Source organism: Erpetoichthys calabaricus, chromosome 10 (assembly GCF_900747795.2).
Source record: "Erpetoichthys calabaricus chromosome 10, fErpCal1.3, whole genome shotgun sequence".
Classification (NCBI taxonomy): domain Eukaryota; kingdom Metazoa; phylum Chordata; class Cladistia; order Polypteriformes; family Polypteridae; genus Erpetoichthys; species Erpetoichthys calabaricus.
Genome location: NC_041403.2, coordinates 51,476,268 through 51,489,333, shown reverse-complemented (window position 1 = coordinate 51,489,333; position 13,066 = coordinate 51,476,268). Strand labels below are relative to the sequence as shown.

General features: G+C 37.9%; 1 protein-coding gene and 1 long non-coding RNA gene across 2 annotated transcripts in view; one reads left to right on the top strand and one right to left on the bottom strand.

The window, feature by feature from the left end:
• LOC127529457 (uncharacterized) overlaps window positions 1–631 on the bottom strand; it is a 2,284-nt gene extending 1,653 nt beyond the window's left edge. The window contains exon 1 of the long non-coding RNA XR_007936132.1: window positions 1–631. This exon is cut by the window's left edge and continues 251 nt beyond it. This is a non-coding gene — a long non-coding RNA (uncharacterized LOC127529457).
• The window catches only part of st6galnac3 (ST6 (alpha-N-acetyl-neuraminyl-2,3-beta-galactosyl-1,3)-N-acetylgalactosaminide alpha-2,6-sialyltransferase 3), a 653,284-nt gene that overhangs the window by 221,448 nt on the left and 418,770 nt on the right, over window positions 1–13,066 (top strand). The window lies entirely within an intron of this gene.

Below are 13,066 nucleotides of genomic sequence, written 5' to 3'. Positions count from 1 at the left end.
CTCCTTCCTTGGTACACCTGCAGATCAATTATTACCAAAGTAAACCATTACAATAGATACATTTCTGCTTAGAGTAAAGTCTGACTAATAATATTTTTTTAATTTACTGTGGTTTTTTAATGGATGTTGAAAGAACCCCAACTTAACTGTCATTATATGTAGCATCATTTTTTCTTTTACATTACACATACAGTAGACATTGAGTTATAAACTCTGTATATCTGAACTTCTGATGTGATGTGCTCAGGTGTCATTACTTACATGAAAACATCTTCGTTTTTCTCTCCTACCTTAGTTTTGTTTTAAGTTAAAATTAAGTCTCAGCTCTTTCAAAATCCAACAACAAAGCACATTAACTTAAGAAAATAAATGTTATTTTGCAAAACAGAACAATATCCCTGTTTAGTGACTGCTGGGACTGATGCACCTCAGTCTCTGTGTTTGTGAGGATTCACACTCTGAGGCTCTCCTGTCTAAAATTAAAAAGCTGTGTTAGTTACTGGACAGAGTGAGCAGACATACAGTACAGTATTCAAGGCAGCAAAATACTGTATTACAAATCAAGTAAGAAATATGGGGAGGCTTTGCAGGAATTGTGCACAAATTACTTCTGAAACTGAAAGCCTCAATAGTCTTACCTGTAGAAATAACAAATCTAACATGAACTGCGCATCATCTTGAATTGGAAATCTTAAAAGCAGAAGAAAAGGACATCCAGTTGTGTCTCAGAATTCAGATACACTGGCATCTGTTCAGCCAGATGGAAGGCTGGTTACCACTGGGCATCCTGTAGGGTCAAGAAAAAAATACAATAAAGGGGCATTGTTTTTCTAACTGCAGCAATAAGAAAGAAGTTACTTCTAAGGAGCAAGCCTTCTCCATTATATTCAGTTAAATTTGTTTGTGTGTGTGTGTGTGTGTGTGTGTGTGTGTGTACTCCTCCTAAACCAACATCTTAAATGATAAGCTAATGACAAATGACAACAGCAGGTGCCCAGCCTATCATTTTGCCACATCAGACGCACATCACACTTCTCTGATGGCTTTGGATATAAATTTTAAAATTGTCTGTTTTCTGCCATAAAATTTTTTCTAACAAACAAGGTTAAAGAAATCCATTTCAAAATTATGAATAAATAGTACCCAACTAACAAATTAATTCATAAGTATGACATTAATATATCGCCAGAATGTAGTTTATGTAGAAATGAAGACAAATCCCCTCTCACATTTCTTTTACTTCTGCTCCTATTCCAAAATGTTTTATAAAGATTTATTTCTGTTACTGTCTTGAATGACAAAACAATATCCATCCATCCATTTTCCAACCCGCTGAATCCGAACACAGGGTCACAGGGGTCTGCTGGAGCCAATCCCAGCCAACACAGGGCACAAGGCAGGGAACCAATCCTGGGCAGGGGACAAAACAATATCTCACTGTTTAATTCTTGTGCTTCTTCTGTATACAATTTTGAAGACTAAATGTTAGAAAATGGAGTAACTGTGGTTTCCTTGCTTCATAAATTTCCTATTCATAAGTGAAAAGTTCAGAACGTTAGACCCTCTGTTACATCTTTCTGTATGGACATTAATATGCTAGAAATAGCTTTTAAAAACGGAAAACACACTAAAATAATTAAAACGTGAAAGATTCTAATCTGCTTCATTAACAATCTGTAATGCTATTATCTGCATCTCGCATTCTTGTAATAACTTAGCTGTTAGATAGATAGATAGATAGATAGATAGATAGATAGATAGATAGATAGATAGATAGATAGATAGATAGATAGATAGATAGATAGATAGATAGATAGATAGATAGATAGATAGATAGATAGATAGATACTTTATTAATCCCAAGGGGAAATTCTACTCTTGTATGTAATGTAGCCTTCATCATTATATCTTTGTTAACTTTATTATGGAAAAACTATTGTATTGATGTAATCTGATATCAACATAATAGAAAATACTGATGGCTTTGGAGGGCACACTTTACACCGGTCGAGTGTCAGACGCGCACTCCTAATTCTATTCCTAATTCGACACCTCGATTACATTGTTTTGCTTAATTATTAGCATGCCGTTCACTCTTTTAAGATGAAAAATGCGAACAAATGTTAAAAGAAACACACCACCAAATGCTAATAGGGTGTTACGAAATAAATGAAATGCATCCATTAACCCAAATACAGAAAATGCTGCGACTTTCACATTTAAACCACGAGATTACAAATGTCATATTACAACTGAAAAGGAAAAGCCTTAATGCCTTTTTCATCAATACGATGTACTTACTAAAAGCTATACGTATATAAGCACTTTGAGCTACTTTTTTGTATGAAAATGTGCTATACAAATAAATATTATTATTATTATTATCCATTATAAAGTTCACAGACATACGTCACATTTCATTTCGCTCCCTCTTCATTCGAATGGAGTTAAAATTTTCAGGCGACACATATTCTTCCAAGACGTTATAAAATCCAAAAGATGTCATCTTTTCCAGTAAGAAGTCCACTTACAGACGGAGGTAAACGTCAACACAAAAGTGACTCGCAAATACAATTCAAACCTGACGAGTGACGTGTTTCGTAAAACATTAGACATGTGCAGAACAAATCGGGCAGCGTCGTGAAATGAATTTTAATTAAGCAGAGAGCGCGTGCGCGAGACAAATCGGATGGGGACTCGTGTCGCGAAGTAGAAAAACTCTGATCGGGCAGGGTCGTAATAGTAATGTTCTGCGCGTGCGTGCGCATGCATACGTGGTTCTGGTTGTCTTTGCGCACATGCATCGGGTAGGCACGCAGATTGGGTAGCGACAGGGGTCCTTTCATCGGATTGGCTGGCCCAGCAGTGTTTCACCCGTGGAATGGCCAAATGGGGGAGGCAGCTTGATGGATGAGGTCTCCAGGACTCTAAAAATATCCAAATCTTATTATGTGATATCATCTACTGTTAAATTCTGCTCTGTACTTCTAAAATTTTAATTTTTTTTTAGCTTCTAAAAAAAAACTTTATACTGTATTGAGGATTTGTTCTGTTCTGTGCATTGTATTGTATTGTATTGACCCCCTTCTTTTGACACCCACTGCACGCCCAACCTACATGGAAAGGTGTCAGTCTTTGAACTGCCTTTCCCAAGGTTTCTTCCATTTTTTCCTACAAGGTTTTTTTTGGGAGTTTTTCCTTGTCTTCTTAGAAAGTCAAGGCTGGGGGGGCTGTTAAGAGGCAGGGCCTGTTAAAGCCCATTGCGGCACTTCCTGTGTGATTTTGGGCTATACAAAAATAAACTGTATTGTATTGTATTGTATTGTAACTGGACAAGGCAGAAAATACAATTGTACTTCAATTTTTTGGGTTAGGAATTAGATGTTTTTGTGTATTAATTAGTTCAGACATTGTAAAGCTTGTGGAGCTCTTTTTTAAAATGGCAGCTATTTGGCCATGCTGAAGATTTTATTTTATTAGTGTCACACATACCACATTTATACAGTATAGTATAATGCTATACAAAGCGCTTAACAAATAAAAATGGTATGGTATGGTAATATATGTAATTTATACTTGCTAATTATGGACACACACAAACACACACAGTGTTTATTATTATGTTACAATATTTGTTATGATCATCCATAACCTTATAATTTGTGTATAGAAACTGTCCCTGAATCTACTGGTGTTACTGTTAGTGGTCCTATACTTTTTCCAGAAGAAAGGAGAGAGCAAAGTAACTGTGCTGAATGTCTTTAATCACACAGTTTGTGTCTCTACGGCAGTGAGTGTTGTATGTGTCCTGAACAGAAGGCAGCTGGGTGCCGGTGATTTTCTTTGCCACCTTCACCACCCTCTACAAGGCTTTACCATCTTGACTTGAGCCGTACCGGGATGTCATTCAGTCAGTGGTATGGATTCTACTATGCACATTTAGATGTTAGTGAGAATAAATGTGGACATATGAGGAAGTAGCCTTCTTGACAAACGCTGCTCTCTCCACAACATCCTTTCTGATGTAGATGGAAGAATTGTGTGCCTTCTGGTTTCTGAGGTTTATGACCAGCTATTTGATTTTGCTGACATTAAGGGTGAGGCTGTTGTCTTGGCACCACTGAATCGTCAGGTAAATCATTTCTCTGTAAACCATTTCATCATTGGTTAGTGATTAGGACTATTATGGTGCTATCATCAGTAAATGTAATGCTGGAGTTGGAGCTGTGTTTGGCCACATAGTTGGAGGTGAACAAGGAATAAACAATAGTGCTGTGCAACTATTCTATTGAGTACCTGTGCTGAGGGCCAGCATGGAGAACGTGATCCTGCCAAACCTTACATCCTGAGGTCAGTTGGTGAGGAATTCCAAAGTCCATTTGACAAAAACTACATGTCTGTGCCATAGAAAACAACATGCAAAAATAAAATCGGCCTGTGCTTAGTCACTCAAATTTGTGACAGTGTGAAGATGAACTTTGCCCAAACAAAAAATTGGGTGAGGTTTATTGTTTCATGGTTTACTTCTTGATTACATTTGTTTTTTGCATCATAAATTCTGTATAAATTAGCCTTTAAATACCGTGGTCAGCTGGACTTGGAGAGACAGTTCTAGTATATAGTGAAGATTTTTCATTTTATTGATTTGCAGGGTTTACATAGTCATTACTGATACATGTACTGAGTACAGTGAAATTCTTACTTGCACATGTAATTAAGATGTGGCATGCCTATTCTGATTTTTCTTTACCACCACACTGTGGAAACCAAAGTCAATCTGCTTAAACATGAATGGAGCATTTGGTATAGGAGAAGAGGAATTTGAACTTGGGTGGCACGGTGTCGCAGTGGTAGTGCTGCTGCCTCGCAGTAAGGAGACCCGGGTTTGCTTCCCGGGTCCTCCCTGCGTGGAGTTTGCATGTTCTCCCTGTGTCTGTGTGGGTTTCCTCCCACAGTCCAAAGACATGCAGGTTAAGTGGATTGGCAATTCTAAATTGGCCCTAGTGTGTATGTGTCCTGCGGTGGGTTGGCACCCTGCCTGGGATTGGTTCCTGCCTTGTGCCCTGTGTTGGCTGAGTTTGGCTCCAGCAGACCCCCATGACCCTGTGTTCAGATTCAGCGGGTTGGAAAATGGATGAGTGGAATTTGAACTTTTTAAAATTGGCGCTTCTACGCTCCCAGTGTTGCCACACCATAAATATTAGCACTGTTGCATAAACTATATGTATACGTGGTGCAAAAAAGGCAAAGATGCAATAATGTATTGGTGATATTGCACAAAATATTGCAATTCCCTTGTAAAAGTTTTTCTCAAACCTCTGCTAATGAATTAGCTTTAGTTTTAGGACTTTTAGCTGAAATTGTTTTTAAACTTGATTAACAGTAGACATGTACAAGCTTATCTGTAATGAGCAGTTAAATCTTTTAAAAGTGCTTAAATGTCGTCTATGTGGAGAGGATTTTAATGGTTTTAAGTGTCATTTTACCATGGAAAAGTTCCAGAATTTATTTTTATGCTGAATATGTGACCCTGAATCTACAAGCTGATTAAGGAATGTTTCCAACTCTTAAGAAGTAATTGAAAACCTAAAAGCATGAAAGGATGTAAATCAGGGAGCTGTTTGTAGGCTTCATAAACTACATTTAATGACTTTGGCTGTCTTTATGCTTTTGAAGTGACTGAATGAATTAGTGTTAAGAGTGCATTTTGATGATGGAGGTGCTTTCTTAATGAAGCAGGCAGTCCAGATGATGTTATTTTAAAAGTGTGACAATGGCCTAAAGATCAGGGCTACTGTAATTAAACAGAGTTCTTCCATGCGTTACTGGGCTTTTGATATTGAATAATTTGCTAATAGGGCCATTATTCTGATGAACAGAACTTGTTTGCTGGGGAGTAGGATGAAGGCTGAAGTATAATTTACCAGTCAGTTTGCAGCCTGGTTCCATGTCATGTTTTGCGCTCTCTCTTCCAACGGATAAAAAGCCCAGTCTTTGCATGAACCTAATCACATAAGTTTTGTGAAGTCATGTTCTATAAAGGGTGGTGTTTACTGCCTTTTATAATTGCTAGAATTTTCCAAAGCCATGAAAGTTTAGAAGAAGCATTCATAGATTTATGCTTGTTTGAGTCTGCACAAAAGATTTGCTATTCAGCTGCAATCGTTTTCCATTTCAACCCTGAATGTCCATTACAGTTTGTTGTTCACTGTGCAGCCAATAATCTTTTAGAAAAAAAAACTGTCAATTTGTAAAGTCCTGAAGAGATTGGCCCAAGAACTTTTGCCCTGCCCTGGAGTAGATTTGTCCTACAGTTATTGCATCAGCCAACTCTGGAGGAGCAGCCGATTTGCAGCATTTTCTGTTAGTTTGTTTCCAGTTACTCATTATGAGAGACTTCCAGAATAAATTCCCATCATATCATATTTATTCCATTCCAAGAACATCTCTGAAACTTAAATCAATACGCGTCCATAAAAAGAAACCACACACACATTCATACATATACAATATATCATTTATATAATCATCATTATCAAACCCTGGTGTAAACAACTTTTGAAGATATGTGTGAAATGGATTTGTATTTAATAAATAATTATTTGGACATATTCTCTATCTGACTGTTCTTATCGGACAACCTGTGACGATTACACTTGCTAGAAAGAACTTCATATAAAGAATCAGTAAGGTCACAAGTTGGGTCTAATTGTTCAACACCTCCGTAACACTGGGAATTCACTCTTTTGTGTTACCCAGCTAAGTGAAGCTTTCCATTCCTTACCCTTGGGTTAGGTAGAAACCCGTGCATAGCAGAGAGAAATAGGAGAACTCCCTTTGCCTGGCCGATGGGACAGCATTTGAACAAGCTGTGTGTGAGTTCAGGCTGAGCTCTCTTTGAGCTCCGAGCACCTGTGCATGGCTGGACTGATACAGCGTCACATATATTAAATATGTAGTCCTCTATCAAAGCTTTTCTCAGGTTTCCCAGTGTTGCATCTATTTTTTTTAAATTCTGTTTGTAATTACAGTGGTGTTTTCTGGCACATTTTTACCAGAAGCACCCACATGAGGAGAAGAATACAGTATGTGCAGAACAACACCTACAAGAAAAGCCAAACCAGAGTAAGGTGCCATCTGTTAAATATAGACTGACAGGCTTGCACAAAAATTGTTTTGAGAATAAAGGATCAGGAGATATAACACGTGTTTTTTTGAAAGGCACAAAAATTGTAAAAATTATTAAAAGTGTCAGAAATGAGGGCAAAGCAAAACAGCAAACTTCTTTGGAGGAGCAAGGAAGAATCATAGTCAAAAAATCAGAGCAGCATTCTGAATCCAAACTAATCAGCAGACATTCCTTAACCAAAAAGCAATCACAAAGTCATGCAATGAGGGTTTGTATTTTGTATCACAAAGCTAGGATAATGAGCCTGTTGATACACCATCCTAAAGAGTCGGTGACATGTTGTGTTCTGTGGTGACGATGACATCACATGTCTGGATAACAACAAATAGCATAATACCAATGAACAATATGACTGCTAGGAAAAAAATCTAAACAAAAAGAACAACAAAAGGGTGGTCATGTAATGTTATTGTTTAAATGAATAAAATAAGTAAAGAGTAAAAAACGCAAACAATAACTCACAACAATGCTTGAAATTGATGCAGAACTTAAAAATGATGGCATTCACACCACCACCCCGTAAAACCTCTCTGGCAATGTGAGCCCTGGTTGGAACATACTGTAGATGTGGATGAGCAGATATGATACGCATGTAAAATAAATATCACTATAATTTAAACATTATTTTTAATCTCATGTGCATTAGCAGACAATTGTAGATGGAACTAAGGGCAATGGCTGAGTGTAGAAATGACCTCACACAGTGCACCTAGAAGTAATGCAGTTGTCTCAGTGTGTTACTGAAGGTGCACCTAAACTTATCCAAGACCTCATACAGAGAGTGAGAAGCATTGTCCAGGATATTAAGCGCCTTCCTGGGTGACCTCTGTTCTACAACCTCTGCCAGTGACATCCAAGATTAAAATAGCCTTTTTAATCAGTTTGTTAAGGCTGGTGGCATCATCTGCATTAATGCCATTTCCCCTACACATTACTGCATAGAAAAATACACTGACCATTACACACTGGTAGAAAACATATAAGAGTGGAATGCACCCACCAAACTACTTCAGCCTCCTCAGGACATCAAGACTCTTCTGACCCTTCTATGTAGACACTCCATTCAAGCCTGTTAATTCATGCGCCTCATGATACTTCTATGTCTTCACCACCTCCACATCTTCACCATCAGTGAGAACTGGAGGCAGAGTGAGTTTGACTCTCTTGAAGTTTACAGTTATCAACTTTGTCTTATTAATGTTGAGCTTTAGGTTGTTTGGTTTTTCACATTCAACAAGGTCCTTAACTCGTGTCCTACATTCATTCTCCTGCCCAGTGCTGCTTAATCCAACTATGACTGTATCATCAGAAAGTTTCTGCGATAACATGATTTAGCATTGAATCTAAAAATCTAAGGTGTACAAGGTAAACAGGAAGGGATCAGTACAGTTTCCTATGGACTGCTCATAACCATGTCCAGTTCACAGTTCTTAAACCACACAAACTGGTCTACCATATGTGACCATAGACTTAAAACAATGCATTGGGGGTTGAAAAAGGCATCTTTAGTGCAGAAATGCAGGATTGTTTGTGTGTGTGTGTCCTATGAAGACATGACACCATGACCAAGGTTGACCCCTGACTTGTGCCCAATACTACTGCATTAGGCATATGGTGCTCAGCAACCTTATAGAAATAGAAGGATAGCTCAATTTGTTACATTATATAAATAGTCTTAAATCTGAAATCTTCACCATTTGGTCTTCAACATGAAATTCTAAGATAGGAGATGCATGAATGTACACACACGCATACCAGTCCAATTTATAATGTCCGACTAACAATAGAAAGATCACCCTAGACCATGAGCAATTCTTCAGCTGAAGTGCCCAAGCTCATAGTATACCTTCATCACCTCTTGATGTTTCATAGCTCGGCTTGACAGTGATGCCATAGCAGGTTGATTTCTATTCTGATCAGTGGAGGGCGATCCAGCACCCAGACCTTATGACACAACCACTACAGCACATGTCCCAGGTTCAAATACAAGTTTTATTACAATAAAGCTATTTATACTCCTCCAGGTGAACTTTGTACTTTTTCCACCTAACTCCAAATCTCCTGGATGAGACTGAGTGGTTTCTTTTATCTGGACCTGGGAGTGTCACCTAGGGAGGTGTGTCGATGGAGCATGTAGCCCTGCCAGGTTGTTCCCCCCTGTTCTTCCACTACACTGGCCTCCCGGACAGGTATTGTTCCTCGGTCCAACCCTGCCGGGATGCCAGTGTACCCACTGCACTGACATCATCTTCATGTCTCCTGGTTGAGGCAGAACAATCATCACCCTTTTTCTTGTGCCTTTGAAGGGCTGGTCTCCCATCCAGGTAAAGAACCTTCACAATATGCTGATGGGGTATTTTCAGCTTCACTGTCCATTTTTATAGAACATTCTGCTTATGGTGCATATTACTGTATTTATTTATTTATTTTTCTTTGATAAGACTGTTCCCTTCTTTTGCTAGTATTGCTGAGTGTTTTAATTTATCTGAAACTTGATTGACTGTATATAAGACAGCTCATACTAACCAGTGTACCTGTACTGGTTCGTTGCTTCTTTTTAATTTCAAGCTCATATGAGCTCAAGGTTTCACAGTCTACTAATTACAAATGTACAGTGTGTTTGCCAAGGCGTGTGTGACCAGAAATAGAATTTCAACACAATAATCTAATATAACTCATCATTCTTTGTGATAATGAAAATGAATATTCTGATAACTGAGGGGTTTTGCCACTGAACATAATTTATCTTACAATGTGTATGTCTTCCCCACTGAAGCCTTGTAAAAGATTTGTACAGGTAAATAGGATGAGCACCTGCCTAAGCTTTGAACCTGAATTTCCTAGCATTTTTTTGTTTTATTTTAATTTTCCACCTTGGTATTATGCAAACCTGTTTTACTAAATCTGATCAAGTGAAATTTCATCATAGAGTTTTTCATAGCCGTGGCAAAAGGAAGATATTTAATAAAGCATTCACCTTGCTTGATTCCTCTGAAGAGATCCTGCTGGTACTGTATATTATTTTTTATGATACCATACCTTAAGTATTTGATCTGGCTTTTATTACTTGTGTGCTTCTTTACAAATGGTGGATGATAGTTGAGAAACCCCTTTTCTTATTGATTTCCCCAGCAGGCTAGCCATTTGTCAGGAGTTCAAGCACTGAGAATGTTGACAATCAACAGATTCTGATATTCAGTATCCGTAACACCCTTCATATTAAAGGGCACACTGCAAGAGCACGTTGTCCCACTGAAAAAAATGGACATTCCTTTGATGGGTTGTATTGTCCTTTACAGAGTCAGGCCTGAATTATACTGTAGTTCTATGATCTGATTTTGGATATGTTTGTTAAAAAAGACCTGTGATACAGCAAGCTCTGATTAGGCAAGCTCCAGCTTGGCATTGTCTTTTATAGCCCTAGCTCAAAGCATCATTGAAAAATGGAAATGTGAAGAGTGAGGGAAACACTTAACATCCCACTTTATAGCTATTATGTTAAGCATATGTACGCACTAAGGACAGCATAGTAGCACAGTTGATAGTGTTACTGCCTCACAGCTTCATTACCCATGACTCGCTTCCTAGCTGGTTTGCTGTTCTCTTCAAGTTCACTTGTTTCCGTGCACATCCTAAAGATGTCTTTATTTTTGGTTATATGGCTTTGTGTGGGTGTGTGTTGACCCCTGTACTCTGCAGTGCATTGACATTTCATCTGATGTTTGTTTCAGCCTTATACTTGATTCCGCTGAAGTAGGCTTAGACTTGCCTCTGTCATGATTGTCTGTAAGGGACCACCCAAAATGACTTGAGTTTTGAACATCATAACAAAGAGACAAACTCCATCTATAATCCCTCTGTAATAACAGTGTTTGGTAATTAAATTGTTATTAATAGAAAAAAATAATCAAATATTACAACATAAGAGAAAAATAGATAATAGAAAATGTATTAATAATTAACCAAGAAGACTAATTAATAATTAAAATTAGCAGACATTAGATAAGTAAAGTATTCATTCATCCATATACCTTTTCATTTTCTAAACTGCCTTATTCCAGTGCAAGGTGTTGAGGACCAGTCCATTGCAGCATGCACACTCTCACAGTCTCTCATAATGGACTGATCTGAAGATACTAGTGAATCTAATGAATTGAAGTGGACATTATGGCCAAAAATTCATATTACAGTTCCAGTATAATTTGATTATATATATATATATATATATTCTTAGGTCTGAGTTGCAATATGATTGCTTGGGTGATTACCTACCAGGTAACGCTTGTGATTGGTCAGCCAGTTGGCAAACTGTCCTCTTAGTTGACAGAAGCAACTCATAGATATGTGATACAGTATCTGCCAAATAAGAGCACATGACACGTGTTTCGCCCTTATTGGGGCTCTTCAGATGTATGCACTTTTGTATCCCCTTACAGGAATCAAACCTCGGCATCAGCACCTGAGGTGAAGCCTCTGACATTGTGCCACAGTGGCTGGTTTGCTTATTTGACAGGGTGAAGATCGGAGGTTCAAGGTTCAGTCTCTGTAAAGGGATGCAAAAATGTGTATACCTGACAAGCCCCAAAAAGGGTGAAACACGTGTTGTGTACTCTTTGCGTGTGTATGTTTCAGAAAGAAATGTAATCTTTTAACAAATGACAAATATTTTAATGATTAATTGCTCACACATGCACTCCTATCTGCTGATATGCTTGTTAATGCTCTTGTGTTCTTTGAAAGCAAGTTTCGCAACTTGTCTGTCTGTTTGTTGGTCATTTACTCATTCTGGTGCGTAGCAAACACACCACAGCTTTTTCCCTATCCTCTCTCCATTTCAGATCACTGTATGCAAACATATAAAATAAATACAATATCAAACCTGCGTAATACAATGTGTCAGGAACAGTTTTGAATATCATTTGCTTCTGTTAGGGGGTTTCATACTCTTTTAGGTATCCATTGAGTTAATTTAGTTTTGATACATAGTGTGTCCTCAGTGGTCGTGTTCTATCAATCACGATGTGAGGGGATAAAAGGTCATCCAGGGGTATGTTTCCCCATACTACTACACAGATTCCAAAACCCTTTAAAAAATGGTTTTGTTTCTCTGCTTTTTGAACTCTCTTCACTTCTTCTGACTTCTTTTTTATTTCATGATTATTTCATTAGGTTATTGATGGTTGTTCTCCTGGTTCTGACCCTTGCTGCGTTTTTTTTGTCTACGTTGTTGACTTCCAGTAGCCCTCTGAATTGTCAAGCTGGGTGAGCAGCAGGCAGTGTGGTGCAGTGGTTAAGGCTTTGGATTTCAAACCTTGAGGTTGTGGGTTCAAATCCTGTCAGTAACACTTTGTTACCTTGACCACATCACTTCACCTGCCTGTTCTCCAATTGGAAAAAGAAATGTAGCCAATTGTATCTCAAATGGTCTAAGTCACCTTAGATAAAAGTTTCGGGCAAGTAAATTTATGTATATACTGTAATACAATGGCGCTAATATCAACAATCATATTAATCATCACCTTGCTCTGGGCAGTGATCTGAAAGGATTAACCTCCTTAGCGTTGCATTTTTTTGGTACAGAAAATTACATTTTTATTTAATCTCAAAAGTATAATACAGTGGAACCTCGAGATACGAGTTTAATTCGTTCCAGCACTGAGCTCTTATAGCGAATTTCTCGTATCTAGAACAAACTTCCCCATTGAAAATAATGGAAATCCAGTTAATCCGTTCCGCACCCCAAAAATATTAACATAAAAATCAACTTTCCTAACAAATAACACTGATAAATAATATATACTGTAGTCTACCTTTACTATATAACACTGGTAAATAATATAACTGATTATTAAAAGAATCAAAACAGGTGTCCAAAGT